Source organism: Scyliorhinus torazame, chromosome 3 (assembly GCF_047496885.1).
Source record: "Scyliorhinus torazame isolate Kashiwa2021f chromosome 3, sScyTor2.1, whole genome shotgun sequence".
In the NCBI taxonomy this organism is placed as follows: Eukaryota; Metazoa; Chordata; class Chondrichthyes; order Carcharhiniformes; family Scyliorhinidae; genus Scyliorhinus; species Scyliorhinus torazame.
In genome coordinates this window covers 258,369,046-258,384,232 of record NC_092709.1, presented here as the reverse complement: position 1 = coordinate 258,384,232, position 15,187 = coordinate 258,369,046, and the positions used below count along the sequence as shown (strand labels likewise).

Sequence of the window (15,187 nt, the reverse complement as noted above, 5' to 3'; positions counted from 1 at the left end):
GAACACCCTTCTTCAAATAAGGAGACCAAAACTGCACAATATTCCAGGTGTGGTCTAACTAAGGCCCTGTATAATTGCAGCAAGACATTCCTGCTCCTGTATTCAAATCCTCTCGCTATGAAGGCCAACATACCATTTGCCTCTTTACCGCCTGCTGCACCTGCATGCTTACTTTCAGTGACTGGTGTACAAGATCACCCAGGTCTTATTTCACATTCCCCTCTATTCACATAATAATCTGCCTTCCTGTGGATAACCTCCCATTTATCCACATTCTTCTGCACCTGCCATGCATTTGCTCACTCACTCCAGTCCACTGACTGCAAGCAGTCATGTAGGAGCTCTTCTGTTGCCTTGGACCAGCATTGCATGATTTTCTTAACCTGATTCTCCCGCTTAAGCTTCTGCTTGTATGCTGGGAGAAGGAGCACCGTCTTATGGTCCGATTTTACGAAGTGCGGTCGGGGGATGCATCGGTAGGTGCCCTTGATGTTTGTGTAGCAGTGGTCAAGGATGTTGGCGCGCCTAGTGGGACAGGAAATGAGTTGGTGATATTTTGGCAGTACACTCTTGAGATTGGCCTGTTTGAAGTCTCCGGCCATGATGAACATGGCCTCCATGTATTCTGTTTCACTGTTGTTTGTGGCGGTGTATAATTCATCAAGCGCCTTCTTCACTTCCTGTTCATAACACTATAAGTACTGAAAAACAAGGCAGTAAATCATTCCTACCATCTTCAGTCAATTCATCCTCCTGTGCAGTGCATTTTATGTTCACAAATTCATCACTTCTTGGCCTTTTGGCTCAGATCAAGCATAGGATCAAGTCCAACGTCAGGTGCAATGCCTGTTCTTGTTAGCTTGGATCTAGTGTGTCTCTCCTGTGGAGATCATGAATTGGACCCAATTTGAATTTCAATAGTTTTTTGGAGCAAGCAAGGAGATGGATTAAAGGCTTGCCCTGTCCACCCTGCACATTGGCATTATAACTCCGAGAAAGGAATAACATTTAAAGAAAACAAATAAATTAATTAATCCAACCTTCAAATCAGCCAAGATAGGCACGAATAAGACAGAGGCCAAAAAAACAGTGCTAGTTACTGATGTAGTGGAAAACCTTTCAATGGGAAGATGAACTAGACTATTATATTAAAACCCAACCCCAAGTCTAGGAAGACTGCTCTTTTTGTGGACAATGGATAATGTACCTGATGTGATTTTCACTATATGAGTACCCCTATTCCACAAAATTGATACGAAGTCTTACAACACCAGGTTAAAGTCCAACAGGTTTGTTTTGATGTCACTAGCTTTCGGAGCGCTGCTCCTTCCTCAGGTGAATGGAAGGAGCAGCGCTCCGAAAGCTAGTGACGTCGAAACAAACCTGTTGGACTTTAACCTGGTGTTGTAAGACTTCGTACTGTGCTCACCCCAGTCCAATGCCGGCATCTCCACATCACAAAATTGATAAGTACAGCTCCAAACTATTAATTTGTCCTCACGTTTAAATCATTCTGCCAGCCAATTTCAGCTTTCCATCACCAGCATTCCTCTTCCCTTGATCCCAGCAGCAAACAATCATTGTCAGCCCCTATGTCTTGTTCGGATGAGACCTTTGCAATTCAGCAAGAGGTTTCAAGTGCATTTCTTGGGTACCTGGTAAGAACCTGCCTGTGGGATCATGGCATCAGAATTTGAACCATCCCCGGACAGAATTTGACCAGGTTGATATCCGATAAAAGGCCACAGACCTGAAACCACTATTCTGTGTCCCTCTCCACAGGTGTTGCCTAACTTGCTGAGTATTTCCAGCATTTTCTGTTTTTATTTCAGATTTCCAGCAATATTCTGCTTTTCTGACCAGAGAGATGCTTCTATTGACTTTCCAAAGGCCTATCCAATGGCAAGCATTTCATAAATGTGCCGTGAACAATGGGTGGACTGAAAGAGGGTGGGAGAATACCATTATTAACTGAGGGGGAAGGAAGGAGAGAACTGTCATTACCTGAGAGTGAGGGGGCAAATTACACTAAAAGTGAGGAATTTGGATATGAATGGCAGTTTCAACAGGGGAGGTGTACATGAAGGCCAAGTTAAATTGAAGAGATTGAAGGGAGTGAACCTGGGGAGAAGAAATTAGAAAGAAGGCCTCAGAAAAATCCAAATTACTTCCCATTACTTTCAAAAGCAGTCACATTGAAGTGAAGCATTGGTGGGTGGTGACTCTCCCTAACAGATCCTCTTTTCACTTATCTCACAATGGTTCTAATCTTTTACCTTGTGTTGCCCTATTATGCATTTTCTTTTCTTTTCTTTTCACTTAATGATCTGTTGAGCTGCTCGCAGAAAAATACTTTTCACTGTACCTCGGTACACGTGACGATAAACAAAATCCAAATCCAAATCCGTTGTAAGGAAACTGCAGAAAATGTGCGTGCATCGGAACATAAGTAGGCCATTTAGCATGTTCTGCCATACAATGACATCATGCTGATCTACGACCTAACTCCAAATACCTGTCTTTTCCCAAATATCCCGTAATGCCTTTGGTTAACAGAAATCTATCAAATTCGGATTTTAAATTAAGAATCACCCAGTGTCAGACGTTTCAAACTTCTAACACCCTTTACATGTGGAAGCGCTCCCTAATTACACTCTTAAAAAGGTGAGGCTCTAATTTTTAAGCTGTGCCTGTTGCATATGAATCTAGCATATATAGGGTTAATGTGGCCCGAGTACAGTACCACCCACACAGTGATCAGTCTACTGGACAGAGCCATGTGCACAAGTGTTAGATCCGAGATAAGCAGCCATGCGTAAGCAGTAGTTTAGAAAAGCACAAAGTGGTTTATTACTGGTCAGTCAAACACCACCACTCTCCGGAGGATCTCCTTCCCCGACCTGCACCCAGGTCTGGGTTTTTACACTAGAGGGCCTACTCCTGTGAAGGGGAAGCCCCGCCCCATTACCGGGGAAGTTCATATTCCCCAGAGAGCACGAGAAACCTGATTGTTCCTATCCCGTGACCTCTGCTAGTGTTATAACACCAAGTAAGTAAAGAGACAGCTGCTAGCTTGAATCCTTTGCTGTACATAGTTCTTGTAGTTAATAAATACATACAGTCAACTTACTTAAGTCTCTAAAGACTTTATTAAGACCTACCAAACAGTAGCCAATGTCATGATATCCACATCAGCATATCATGGTGCAATCACACACACACTGATGGACAGGTAGTTAGACCAACCAGCACACACATAACATTGCAGCCAATCACCAGTGAGAACACACGCACTATAAAACAGGGAACACCACAGTTCCCGTTCATTCTACCAGGAGATAGTTCAGAGCACAGAGCTCACAGCGTGCCACTCAGACATAGACCATGTGCTGAGTGCCTCACTAAGATAGTGATAGGGCTGGGTCCACAGGAAAGCTGGTGAAGCACGTACCCAAGCCAGCAGTTAGTAGTTGTCGTTGTTCAGACAATAAAACAGAGTTGTACCATCTACAGCCGTGTTGGATCATTTGTGCATCGGAACATCCAACACGACATGATACCAGTAGTGGAAGCTAACCAGCGACTGTGAGACCTACCTGCACCTTTCAGAAATCCGCCATCCTGCTCCATGGAAAACATCAGCCCGCCGCAGCCGCTCCGAATCGCTGGTAATCTTGGCGTCAACTGGAAGCTGTTAAACAGCGCTTCCAGCTCTTCCTAGAAGCCACAGACAGGGAGAATGCATCGGATACCAGGAAGATCGCCCCCCTCTTCTCCACGGCGGGGCAACACGCCATCCACATCTAAAACTCCCCAGCATTCGCAAAAGGCGAGGACAAAACAAAATATAAGATGGTGCTTCTGAAGTTCGAGGAACACTTCAGCGTGGAAGTCAATGAGAGCTTCGAGAGGTACCTCTTCCAGCAGCGCCTGCAGGGTAAGGATGAGCCTTTCCAATCTTACTTGACACACCTCCGTATCCTCGCGCAGTCCTGCGGCTAAGAGGCCACCTCCGACTCCATGATGTGGGATCAGATCGTTTTTGGGGTCATCTCGGGCAGCTCCTTAAAATAAAGCGCCTCACCCTAGCGACTGCCATCGAGACCAGCGTCCTCCATGAGAACGTGACCAGCCGGTACTCCCAAATCCAGGCGGACGAAACGGCATGGCACGGGTCCTACGAGGCGGAGCGGGTCCAGTCGATCTAGGTCCTCCCGGCCCGCGGCCCGGACGAGGGCGGCCATTTCGCGCGCATTCCGAGGCCTCCCGCGCTTGTATGCGCCAAAAGAGGGGACGTTGACGCAGAGGGACGTGATGCGCAGGCGCGCTCTACGCAAGACCGCACTGCGCATGCGCGGCGATGCAACAAACGCAACGAACGCCATGACGTCATGACATGCGGCAACTGTGGCTCCGCCCACTTAAAGTGGCAATGTCCGGCCAAAGCGCGACAATGCCTCCGCTGTGGCAGGATGGGCCACTACGCTGCCTGCTTTCGAGCAGCTCAACCTGCCAATTCCCAACAATTCCGCCAGTCTCGCAGGGATGTGCGGGCGATTCAGCCCCCCTACACTGAGTCATACCCTGATAGTATGCAGACCAGCGACAGGGAGCTTTTGCGTTGCGGTAATCCACAAGAACTGGATGTCCCCAAGTCGGACCCTCCAGCCGCTGCCAGTGCACAGCATTGATCCGGGCGATGAGTGGTGTGCCACCCTAATGGTCAACCGATCACAGATCACATTTCGCCTGGACACTGGTGCCTCCGCCAATCTCCTCGCATGGTCAGCCTTCCAGACCTTGAAGGTTAAACCACCGATTCTGCCATCCCACTGTCAGCTGGTTGACTACAATGGAAACGTCATCCCGACCACGGGGTCCAGCCAGCTCGAGGTTGCACACAACTTACACAAAGCCACATTATCGTTTGAAATCGTTGGATCCTCGAAGAACTCTCTGTTAGGCGCACAGGCGTGCAACATCCTCCACCTCGTTCAACGGGTACACACTCTGTCTCCAGAAGGCACATCCGATTTCCCGGATGCAGACTTTAGGGCACAGCTCCACTCACTCCTCGCGCACAACCAGGTGGTTTTCGAGGGCATGGGCACACTGCCCTACACGTACAAAATATGGCTCAAACCGGACGCCACCCCGGTCATTCACACACCTCGTAGGGTCCCAGCACCATTCAAGGACCGCCTCAAGCAGCAGCTGCAGGACCTGCAGGACCAAGGTCCGGCGAGCTCCGGATCTGTATCGACCTAAAAGATTTGAATCACAACATTATGAGGGAACACTACCCCATACCCAAATGAGAAGAAATCACGAGCGAAATAGCTCGGGCAAAAATATTCACCAAGCTTGATGCCTCAAAGGGCTTTTGGCAGATTCAATTGGATCAGTCCAGCAGGAAGCTGTGCACTTTCAACACTCCATTTGGCAGGTACTGCTACAATAGGATGCCATTCGGCATCATCTCGGCCTCCGAGGTGTTCCATCGCATCATGGAACAGATGATGGAGGGCATCGAAGGGGTACGCGTCTACGTAGATGACGTTATCATCTGGTCCACCACACCACAGGAGCACATCAGTCGTCTCCAGCGTGTCTTTGCACGGATTCGAGATCAGGGCCTGCGCCTCAACTAAGCCAAGTGCTCTTTTGGCCAGACTGAGCTAAAGTTTTTGGGGGACCACATCTCCCGGTCGGGTGTGCGGTCGGATGCCGACAAAGTGGCAGCCATCGCAGCAATGCAACAGCCGTCAGACAAGAAGGCAGTGCTGCGCTTTCTCGGGATGGTCAACTTCCTGGGGAAGTTCATTCCTAACCTTGCTTCGCACACGACTGCTCTTCGCCACCTGGTCAAAAAGTCAACGGAATTCCAGTGGCTGCCCGCACACCAGAGTGAATGGGAGGAGCTCAAGGTCAAGCTCACCACCGTCCCGGTACTGGCGTTTTTCGATACCACACGGGAAACAAAGATCTCAACTGATGCCAGCCAGTCCGGCATTGAGGCGGTACTCCTGCAAAGGGACGACACCGCATCATGGGCCCCCGTTGCCTATGCGTCGCGGGCCATGACCCCCACAGAACAGCACTATGCGCAGATTGAGAATGAGTGCCTAGGCCTGTTGACTGGCATGGACAAGTTTCACGATTATGTATATGGGCTTCCGCAGTTCACTGTGGAGACTGACCATCGCCCCCTGGTCGGCATCATTCAGAAGGACCTCAACGATATGACCCCTCGCCTCCAGCGCATTCTGCTCAAGCTCCGGAGGTACGAATTCCAACTTGTCTACACCCCGGGGAAGGATCTCATCATCGCAGATGCTCTGTCCAGGGCGGTCAACACACCGCCCGACTCGGAGGGGTTCGTTTGTCAGGTCGACGCACAAGTAGCCTTCACATTGGCCAATCTGCCGGCCACTGATGCACGTCTGGCCCACATTTGCCGTGAGACTGCAGCTGACTCCCTTCTACAGCGTGTAATGCGCCACATGACGGAAGGGTGGCTCAAGGGGCAGTGCCCACAATTTTACAACGTCCGGGACGACTTGTCCGTCATTGATGGTGTCTTCTTGAAGTTGGACCAGATCGTGATCCCACACAGCATGCACCGGCTTGTCCTCGAACAACTGCACGAAGGCCATCTGGGAGAAGAACGATGGACCGAATGGTTGACCAGCACGGGTTGCGGGCCACGTTCCCGTACTTGGATAATGTCACCATCTGCGGCCATGATCAGCAGGACCACGAGACTAACCTTCAGAGGTTACTCCAAGCCGCCCAATCCCTTAATCTCACCTACAAGGAGAAATGCATTTTCTGCACAACCCCACTAGCCATCCTTGTCTATGTCGTGGAAAACGGAGTCCTAGGGCCCGGCCCCGACCGCATGCGCCCCCTACTCGCCCACTTATCAAAGCAACCATCTTTCCCGTGACGACTGAGGCCCGTCTGACCTTCAGCCGCATCAAGGCAGACATTACCAAGGCCGCGATGCACGCAATGGACGAGTCCATCCCCTTCCAGGTGGAGAGCGATGCGTCAGACGTCGCCCTGGCCACAACCTTTAACCAGGCAGGCCCCTGGCCTTCTTTTCCCATACCTTCAACGCCTCCGAGATTCGACACTCCTCTGTCGAAAAGGAAGCTCAAGCCATTGTGGAAGCTGTGCTACCTTGGAGGTACTACCTGGCCGGTAGGAGGTTCACCCTCATCACTGACCAACGGTCGGTAGCCTTTATGTTCAACAACACACAGCGGGGCAAGATCAAGAATGATAAGATCTTGAGATGGAGAATCAAACTCTCCACCTATAATTACGATATTGTGTATCGTCCTGGGAAGCTCAATGAGCCCCCAGATGCCCTGTCCCGCGGCATATGCGCCAGCGCGCAAGGTGACCGACTACAGGCCATCCACAATGACCTCTGTCATCCGGGGGTCACCCGGCTTCTCCACTTCATCAAGGCCCGTAACCTGCCCTACTCCACCGAGGAGGTCAAGGCCATGACCAGGGACTGAAGAGTCTGTGCGGAGTGCAAGCCGCACTTCTATCGGCCAGACAAGGCCCACCGGGTGAAGGCCTCCCGCCCCTTTGAGAGCCTCAGCGTCGATTTCAAAGGGCACCTTCCCTCCACTGACCGCAACATGTACTTTCTCAACGCCGTTGACGAGTACTCCCGTTTTTTCGCTGTCCCATGTCCCGACATGACCGCGGCCACTGTTATTAAGGCCCTGCACAGCATCTTCACCCTGTTCGGTTTCCCCACTTACATCCACAGTGACCGGGGCTCCTCTTTTATGAGCGATGAGCTGCGTCAATACCTGCTCGGTAAGGGCATTGTCTCGAGCAGGACTACCAGCTACAACCCCCGGGGAAACGGACAGGTGGAGAGGGAGAACGCGATGGTATGGAAGGCCGAACTTCTGGCCCTACGGTTTAGAAGTTTCCTGGTTTCCCGCTGGCAGGAGGTCCTCCCCGACACGCTCCACTCAATTAGGTCACTCCTCTGCATAGCCACGAACGAGACCCCCACCGACCGTCTATTTGTCTTCCCCAGGAAGTCCATCTCCGGGGTCTCGCTTCCGTCCTGGCTGACAATACCGGGGCCTCTCCTCCTCCGGAAACATGTGAGGAGCCATAAGTCCGACCCCCTGGTCGAGAGGGTCCAGCTCCTACATGCCAACTGTTTTTGAAAACTCACCACTATTCTTAGAATTCCCCCTATACCAAAAAGGGCCGACATTCTAAATGGTGATCAGGGATTCTCACTCCCCAATTCCGATGCAGGCTTCAGTGGGTGCGATTCAGGTCAAACTATGTTTTCAAGTTATCTCCGGTATAACCCATACCTTCACAGAAGATTTCAACTACTTACCACTTAGTAGCATCAATCCTGCATAGCTAAGTAAGTAAAGTAGACTTTGGAATAACCACTATTTCAGGTTAAATTAAGTTATTTTATTATTATATTTTTTTCTTTTAAAAGTTGCAAATACTGTCTTTACAGAAAGGTAAAAAGATCTTGCTTCTGGATTCTTCTGGTTGGTTGAAGGGACCTTCAGGCCCAACTTGACAATCAACCTTCTTTAAAGTCTGGTCTTCTTGAGATGTATTCGCTGGTTAGCTCAGTTGCTGTGTCCTGTTGCTAACTTTGGTTGGCTCTTAATTTGTTGCCCATTGTGTCTTTACTTAATTTGCTCTGTTTCTATAACCTTTGCTCTAGAGTCACCAGGTATCTTTATGATACCGCCACGAGGTTCAAGTTCAAGTGCTGATCAATAACTCAACACACCAATTAGTAAGATTCAAATCAAAACACATTTATTATACACAGTCAATCACTACTCATGCATAAAACTCTACTTACTAGACTATCTCTAACACTATAGGCCTATACTTAGCTTCGGAACTGGCCCACCAGGTCAGGGAACAAATGGCCTTTCGTTCGATTCTGAGTCTGCAGGATTCAAAGCTGGTATAGACTGGTAGTGAGCAGCGCCTATCTCGTAGCGTGCGTTGACTGCAGACTTACTTGGTTGATGCAGCAGCTAGGCAGGTCACCGTCAAGGGTTATTACGAGCTGCTGAGTGACCCTGCCAAGAAAGACGAATTGAACTTGGGGACTCTACTTTATAGTCCCCAGGGGCTTCACGCCGTTTGGGGCGGACACCGTATCTGGTTCCAAGTGATTGGACTACGTTCCGATCACTTGGATCGATTTCTCCAATACTGGAGCCGTTCCCTGATCGCTGGGCGGTCCCTAAGTGTCTGTTGGCCTTCCTTTGTCTTGGCTCCTGCTGGCGCCGAGGAGTCTGGCTTGGCCTTATTCACCTTAAATGTTTCAATTGTTCCTGGGGATCGCTCATTAATACGCAGATGGCTGTTGATTTCAGTGCTGTCTGGGTTTCTGCAAGTTCTAATACACAGGAAACTTTGCACCTGCTAGTTTTTCCTGGCTTGACTGAATTTCCCTGTATTCTTTGCAGATCTCCATTTTAAGTCGGGAAGTGGCCAACCCAGGTGGCTACACACCCTCCTTGTGATCCCTAATGCGAAGCGTGAAGGATCGCAAAACTGCGTCGTCTTCACTTCCTGACCCAGCGAGCACTCTTCCATGGCCTCTACACTGACCATAACTATGCAATAAAAAATGTTTTAACTGACAATTCTAAGTGCCACTATGTCACAACAGGGACATGCATTACAACACATATAAAAACGGTACCTCTAACTATCTTCCATAAACTACACTCACTTAAACATCCAATCATACTAACTTCCTAACAATACAAAAATAATAGCAGCATTCACATTTTCCTCTGGCTTGGCGGTCAAGCTCAGAGTTGTACAATCTCTCAGTTGTCTTTATTCACAAAATGACGGCGAACATATGTCTTTTATTGTCGATCAAGGAGTTCGGGGGCCTGGTGAAAACCAAAAATAGGGGATCTCATCCTGTATACCGGGGTGTGAGAGCGGTAGGCTCTCTTTCGCCATTTCTTCATGCAGATAGTCTGCACGATGCTGCAGAATATCGCCAATACTAAAAGGGATTCAATTACGTATGAAAGGGAGTACCATGTTATAAACCTATCACATCATGATGGTGCGTTGTTACTTGTCACTGGGCTCTGGGTGCTATGGGGAAGTGAATCATTGACGACCGGGGGGTTTGGGGTCAGGGGGTTTGCGGTCGCGCGTTACCGGATACAAATTACAATAACGAAAAACACATATGACATCTTCATTGTTCTCTTCTTTCCTCTCTTCTCTTCCTTTTTGTCTCTTCTCTCTTCCTGGACCTTCAGGAATTCTGTAAATCAAGCATAGTTTCTGTTACTATCTTGTTCAATATCTTGAATGTTAACATGTCTGTCTTTTAGTGCCAATTTCCCTTTATAATTGGTCATCATGTCTGTCTCCCTCATTTTTTAATTTTTTTTAAAACCGAATATTCGGACAAGACATCTCAAAAAATACTGCCGTACTGCGAGCCGTCTCGCAGCCTGTGTGATTTACCATCCAAGTGTTTGAGGATGTAAATAGCATAGGGAAGCAATCCTAAGGTTGCCAAAACCAAACAAAAGAATTTTGAATGTAACGAGCCAAAATGGGGTCCGTATGGGCCGCGGCGAGTAAGATTTGGATGGAATCCCCAGGTAGGACGGTGATCAATGCCGTATGTGCTCTACCCGAGGGTAGCTGAAGAGAGGGGCGTCCTCAGGCAGGGCGGAGACCAATGCCTTTTCTCCACTTCCTGAGCAACTGGCAAGAACGGGTAAGAATGTGGTCGTCTTGGGGGCTGCCTCTCGTGATTACCTTCGAATCAGGAGAGTAGTTATGATTGTTGTCTGCCGACAGACTAGTTCCTTTGAACTATTGTCTGGGACAAACTTGTACCTTTAACCATTTTCAGTCGACAGACTAGTTCCTCTGAACTGTTGTCTGGGACAGACTTGTTCCATTAACAGCCGGGCGTCAACAGAGTGATGGCGTGGGGCCGTGAAACTTCCGAGTTTATAAACAACACTTAACGATAACATTAACGAACAAACATTGAACAAACATGCTGCAGGTTCCATCAGAAAGGACACCGTTTCTCCCAAGTGGTTCCTTTAAAACATCATCTGGACACCTCAGTTATCAGTTGCGAACAGTGTCGCAAAGGAGTTCTCGTTTTGGGAGTCAGACTCAATGTCATCATCTTCTCCCGGATGCCAAGCTCTTGAGTGGATGAGGGTTGCTAAAGCTGCATGGTGTGACTTAGGGTCCATCTCGTCGTTTCGGAAGAGCCTGTACAAATTGTCATGGTGCCAAAAGGTTGTATCTAATTCTGTGGAGATGGAGTCGGGGTTGTCTTTGGTGAGGTTTGTCAAGGAATGTGATCAGGAAGGGATCACTCGAATCGTGTTCAGATTCGCTGGGTGTGGGTCCTGATGCATGGGGATAGTAGGGTGGTGTGCTGTGGCTGTTGCCTGTGTCACAGTCGTTGTCACTGCTGCTGCTGTCTGTGGGCGTACCGGGGCGGAGTCTAGAGTTCAGGGATGGAGTCGAGGTCGAGTCCGTGGATAGGGTGGACGTGTTTGGGGAGGGGAGGGATACGTTGGCTGTGGGCACGGCGTGGTCTGCTGCGTCGAGCATGACATGGTGTGTGTGGTTAAACTGCGAGTCATGTGCCTTGAGCTGGTTAATATGGAACCACGCGGTCTTCCTGTTGGGGTACTTAATCTTATAAACGGAGGGGCTTACTTTGTCCGCAACGGAGTACAGACCCGAATACTTGGGTGACAGGAACGTGCTGGGGTTGTAAATGGAGAGCATGACCTGCTGTCCTACATCAAACTCAGTCGCATGCACTGTCTTGTCGAAACAGGCCTTGCTCTGTTTCTTCCTTGTGCCTAATTTTACTGCGGCTGCTAGCTGAGTCGTTTTTACATTCTCAACTAATTGTTTTACTGCGTTGTCGTGTGTGAGGGCCGTCACTTCGGGGCTGGTCAAGTCCTAATAAAAATTCTGTGCCTTTCATGGGGCGTCCGGTCATGAGAGTGTTTGGGGTGTATCCTGTGGATGTTGAAACAGTGTTGCGCAGAAACATTAGTGCAAAAGGGAGGACTGAATCCCAAGTGGTGCTGTTTTGTTGGACCATTTTCCTGAGGGTTGCTTTTAGGGTCCGATTCATTCGCTCCATGATACCACTTGACTGGGGGTGGTATGTGATGTGGAATTTTTGGGTAATGCCAAATATCGTGAGGACGTTCTTCATGACACGTCCCGTAAAATGGGAACCTTGGTCGGATTCAATGCTGCGGGGGAGTCGCCATCTCGTAAAGATGTGGAGGGTTCAAATCTTCGCTGTAGTCTTTGCCGTGTTTGTCCTAGATGGGAATGCTTCTACCCATTTTGTAAACGTGTCTATCACAACTAACACGTACTTGTGACCATTCCTGCTAGGGGGCAATGGTCCTATAAAGTCAATCTGGAGGTTAGTCCAGGGGCCATTAACGGGGTGGGTGTGGCTAAGCTGAGCTTTCTTCGCATATCTGTCCGGATTGTTTTGGGCACAGCTAAGGCAATTTTCTACATAGTGCGTGACGTCTTCCTTTAAATTCGGCCACCAACAGAGCTGCCTGAGGTGGGCTGTAGTGGGGTCAATTCCCTGATGCCCATGACTATCGTGAAACAAACAAATAAGCTGATTCCTGTCCTGTTCAGGAACCACATAAAGGGTGTCTTTTAGGATCACACCGTCATGTGTGGTCAGTGCATTTTTAAACCTATCGAATGGGGCTGGAAAGTTTCCTTTTAAAATCTCCCTGAGATTACTATCTTGCTTCTGGGCCTCGATGTTAGTCTGTGAGACCTGAACTGCATTCACTGGGGCGCTTTCGGGAGGGTTACAAAAATGTCCGTGTCTGGAACCTGCTTTAGCCAGTGCGCCGGCTGTTACATTTCCAGATGGGGAGGAATGGTGGTGACTTCGAACTTTAATAATGCCAAATATCCTGTCCTGTGCTTTGTCCAAAATGTGCCGGAGCAATGGGACTGAAGGGAGGGGTTTTCCATCTGCGGAAACAAATCCTCTTGCTTTCCACAGGGATAGGAATTCTGTGAGGCTGTTACAGACATAGAGGCTGTCCGAGTATATATCTGCTGGGCTGGGGAAGGAATCTGGGTGATTTATAATGTACGCAATGGCTGCTAGTTCTGCCGCCTGCGCGCGTAAGTGGCCTGGCAGTTTTAAGGAGATTTCCTCTAGGGCACGTCCCTGCGCGTCCTCAACATAGATGCCACATCCTGTAATGCGCTTCCTGTCTAATACAGTGGAAGAACCATCCACATATATTCTCAAAGGTGCGCACGTGTCTGTGTGCTGGGAGCTCTGGGGTGAACTACCTATCTTTTTGGGGGGTGTTTTCGCGATAAAGGGGCCTGTGTTGTGGTGCGGTGAGATGATTTCACATTCGTGGGGGGTGCCTGGGTACTGAAGGTTGTCAGCTAGGAAAGTGTGGGTCTTGGTCCTTTTAACAGTGATGTCCCGTCCCTGCAAAAGAAGGGTCCATCTGGCTGCTCTGATCTGGCTTACTGTACCGTCCTTAAGTCGTCCGTCTAGTAAAAGTTGGGTGGGGGTGTGTTCCGTGAGGATTGTGATGGGGTTTAGTCCGGTGATGTATGAAAAATATTGAACTGCCCAGAATACTGCGAGCAGGTGCCTTTCACAGGCCGAAAATCCCTGCTCCACAGGATCTAGAACTCTGGAGGCGTAAGCCACGGGTCTTAACTGTTCGTGCCATTCCTGGAGGTGCACGGCCGAAAGGGTGCGGTCTGTGCTAGCTATCTCTATAACATAGGGGGAAAGCGGGTCTGGAACCTGTAGTGCGGGGGCTGCAATGGGTGCGCGCTTTAAAGTATCTACGGCATCCGTGTGCTGCGGAAGCCATTCCCAAGGGGCTCCTTTCTTCAGGAGTTCCGAGAGGGGTGCTGCTTTGGTGGCAAAACCGTCAATATGGTTTCGGCAGTAGCCAACCAGTCCTAAAAACGACCGAAGGGCTGAAACATTCTGAGGAAGAGGCAATTTGACAATCAAGTCAATTCTTTTATGCTCGATCTCGCGTTTACCATGCGTGATAATCGTTCCCAAATATACCACTTTGTTTTCCAAAATTTGGGCTTTCTTGGAGTTCACTTTGCATCCAATTTGCTGCAGGAGTTCCAGGAGTTCGGCCAGAAGCGCGATGTGCTCTGCCTTGGTGTCTGTCTGCAGTAATAGGTCGTCCACATACTGGACCAGACATTCGGGGCGAGAAAATTCTGATAAACCATTTGCCAGCTGTCGGTGGAAAATGGAGGGGGAGTTGTGGAATCCTTGTGGAAGGCATGTCCACGTGTACTGCTGACCTTTAAAAGTGAAGGCAAAATTGTACTGGCACGCCTTTGCCAATGGAATGGACCAGAATCCATTACTGATGTCCAAAACCGTAAAATATCGTGAGTTGAGTCCCTGTTTAAGTATGGTCTCGGGACTTGTGGCTACCGTGCGGGCTGCTGAGGGGGTGACTTTGTTGAGTTCCCGGTAATCGATGGTCAGTCGCCATGATCCATCGGGCTTTCTCACTGGCCAAATCGGGGCATTATTAGTAGAGGCTACTGATCTAAGTACGCCTTGTTCTAATAAGCTATCAATAACCTTTGACATATCTCCCTCTGCCTCTTGGGCAAAACCATATTACTTCTGGGGTCTAGGGTCAGGTCCTGTTATTTGAACCAAACCAACCATCCTGCCGCAGTCATGTTTATGACTTGCAAATGCGGTCCTTTTTTTCTGAAGAACTGCCCTAACCTGTCTGTCTGCGCTAATCGTGGTCGGGTCAAACCAAAAATCGCCGACTGCGCTAATCTTATTAGCATACTCACCTACTGTTAGCGTTGCGGGGGCTCTTGCTGACTTTGTCATTTTCCCGACACATTGATTTACTGGGTCAAATGAAAGGTTGTGGGAGTTCATGAAATCAATGCCCAAAATGTGTTCTGCTGTGTGGTCCAGATCAACCAAAACTATGGGGTGTTTTGTTGTGATGTTGCCAATTTGAATGGGTACAGGGGCTGTGATGTGTCCCTGTTGTGAGTGGCCTGTGAAGTCGCTGAGGATGATTATGGCTATAGTGGGCCACGTGAC

General features: G+C 49.1%; 1 pseudogene; it reads left to right on the top strand.

Annotated features, from left to right (window-relative positions):
• Nucleotides 1–783: 783 nt before the first annotated feature.
• Nucleotides 784–1,010, top strand: LOC140409695 (U2 spliceosomal RNA; annotated as a pseudogene).
• Nucleotides 1,011–15,187: the final 14,177 nt, after the last annotated feature.